Source organism: Nerophis lumbriciformis, linkage group LG18 (assembly GCF_033978685.3).
Source record: "Nerophis lumbriciformis linkage group LG18, RoL_Nlum_v2.1, whole genome shotgun sequence".
In the NCBI taxonomy this organism is placed as follows: Eukaryota; Metazoa; Chordata; class Actinopteri; order Syngnathiformes; family Syngnathidae; genus Nerophis; species Nerophis lumbriciformis.
In genome coordinates this window covers 36751741-36755000 of record NC_084565.2, presented here as the reverse complement: position 1 = coordinate 36755000, position 3260 = coordinate 36751741, and positions in this window count along the sequence as shown.

The window sequence follows — 3260 nt, the reverse complement described above, 5'->3', positions numbered from 1 at the left end:
TGGGGTAGATCCTGCTGAAATCCTATGTATTGAATGAATGAGAATCCTTTTGAATCGGGAATCGTGTTGAATTGAAAAAATATCGATATTGTATCGAGTCGTGGGACGCCTAAAGATTTGCAGCCCTAAATATATATATATATATATTATATATATATATATACGTATTCATATACACAGTATATATACATACGTATATATATATACTATACATACTGTATATGTATATATACAGTACATATACACATTAAAATGTATACAGTATATCTAAGGGCTGTCAAGTGATTATTTTTTTTAAGTCAGATTAATCACACTCTAGATCTCATAATTTTCTGAGACAGCTTCTCAAATAAATATGTCATTGGGGCCCGAAATCTTGCCTCAAGAAGACCGAGAATAGCTGAATGGTTAAACAGCTAGCTCCCATTCAAAGGGTCCTGGGTTCAATCCCAGTCAGGTCGATCGGCTTGCCAAGCCAAAGAATGCAGGAGTGGGGACGCCGGACAATGTGGGGGTGTTTCACCTCCCTCACACAGAGTAAAGCTAAGTGGTAGTGGGTTAATTAACTTATAGTTAAAAAGGTAAGTATGGGTAATAATAATAAATAGTCTATAGTCCAAAAGTCAAGGGTAACCTCGGGGGTTAGCTCCTCCTGTGTGCTGAAGCTAAAGTTGGTAAGTGTACCATCGTAATTCCTAGGCTGGGATGGGTTGGAATAGGAACATGAATAATTAATCATTGTGGGCGTTAACCAATTAGCTCTTCTGGGTCTGACAGATAATTTAAGTAATAAATTGGAAAATTAAATGAAGTATGGAGTAATTGGAAATGTATTAATTAACAATAATGAACAAATTTAATAAAAAATGTTTTATGTTGATTTTTTTTTTCCAATCCAATCAGTGTTCATTAATTAACCAACCAACCTTTCAGCATTGTCCACACGTTTAAGTCAGGACTTTGGGAATGCCATTCTAAAACCTTAATTCTAGCCTGATTTAGCCATTCCTTTTTGACGTGTGTTTGGGTTCATTGTCCTGTTGGAACACCCAACTGCGCCCAAGACCCAACCTCAGGGCTGATAATTTTAGCTTATCCTGAAGAATTTGGAGGTAATCCTCCTTTTTCATTGTCCCATTTACTCTCTGTAAATCACCAGTTCCATTGGCAGCAAAACAGGCCCAGAGCATAATACTACCACCACCATGCTTGACGGTAGGAACGGTGTTCCTGGGATTAAACGCTTCACTTTTTCTCCACCCAAACATATATTGCTGGGTATTGTTGCCAAAAAGCTCAATTTTTGTTTCATCTGACCACAGAACTTTCCTCCAGAAGGTTTTATCTTTGTCCATCTGATTTCAGATGAAACAAAAATTTAGCTGTTTGGCCACAACAGAAACTCAAGACAGCCATGACATTATGTTCTTCACAAGTGTATGTCAACTTTTGACCACTACTGTAGATTACTACAAAAAAAGTAACATCGTTATTCATGGCCACATTTCTACTAGTCAAAGAGTGTGGAGAAAAAAGGGAGCCACCAATTACTGGCAGTCATTTAGGAAACTTTACGTCATGTTTACTGGTCAGTAGGCCGGCAAACACGACTGGGATGACTCAGTGTTGGTGCTCTGATAAGTAGGCAGCTCGGTTAGTCCCACTCTCTCTTTAGCTATGAATCAGATGCAGGGGACACTCGCCTTTAGACCTTTAGACTTCGCACATTGGACTTTCCACCTACGATGAAGGGGCGGCGGCGGCGGCGGCGGTCGCATTGTGGCATGACCTTTTGGAAAGTATCATTTCAAAAAAGTATTGTCGAGAAGACCAAGCTGATTGACATGAATATTACTACTCAGACGGTACTGTGATCTGACTTTAATCAAATCATAACTTGAATGCTAATTCTTGTCAGAATATAAATATCATACAGGAAGTGAAAATGTGTCCTTGCATAAACAACACGTTAAGAAATTAAATAATTTTTAGCATGAAACTAAACATACTAAATACATCAATGTCCAGGCGACAGAGCACACATTATAGCCACACCCACCAAATTTCAGAAGAAATAAAATATCTCTACATATAATAGCCGCATCGGACCATAAGCTGCAGATATTTAACAGAACAAAAGATTTTGTAAATGTTTATTTACGGCGTGGCGCAGTGGAAGAGTGGCCGTGCGCAACCCAAGGGTCCCTGGTTCAATCCCCACCTAGTACCAACCTCGTCATGTCCGTTGTGTCCTGAGCAAGACACTTCACCCTTGCTCCTGATGGGTGCTGGTTAGCGCCTTGCATGGCAGCTCCCTCCATCAGTGTGTGAATGGGTAAATGTGGAAGTAGTGTCAAAGCGCTTTGAGTACCTTGAAGGTAGAAAAGCGCTATACAAGTACAACCCATTTATTTATCATTTACATATTTTAATTGTTTCCAAACGGTGCCTGTCACATGGCAGTAAAACGGCTGATCAAACAAAACAGAAGTCATCGCCATGGACCCACTAGCTGCGGAAACTGGCTCTCCAATCAGCTAAACACACTCTAAGTCCACAGTGAATTTGGTAAATTTACGGAACTGAAACAATACTAATGGAATAATAATACTAACACAGACATACGTGTTGGCATATTCACTAATGCTACCAACGCTAGCTTGATTACATTACGATAGCTCGTACAAATATGAATGAAAACACTCCCACAGACATCACACGTGGGACGGTTTAGTAAGTATGAATTGTTTTAGTTCTATTGTAAAACTTACAAACATTGCTTGGCGTGATGAATGAAGAATACTTTTGAGCAGAAATGCTATGGAAGAATATTTTTCCGGAACAAGACAGGAAGTTTGTCATTTTTAGCATGAAACTAAATAAAAACATACTAAATACATCAATTTCCAGGTGACAGAGCACACCTGTATTTAAGCCACACCCACCAAATTTCAGAATAAATTATGTCTACATATGTATGCCGCACCGGACCATAAGCCGCAGATATTTAGCACAACGAAAGATTTTGTAAATTACATACGTGTTGCCATTTTCACTAATGCTACCAACGCTAGCTTGATTACATTACGATAGCACGTACAAATATGAATGAAAACACTCCCACAGACATCACACATGGGACGGTTTTAGTAAGTATGAATTGTTTTAGTTCTATTGTAAAACTTACAAACATTGCTTGGAGTGATGAATGAAGAATACTTTTGAGCAGAAATGCTATGTAAGAATATTTTTACGGAACA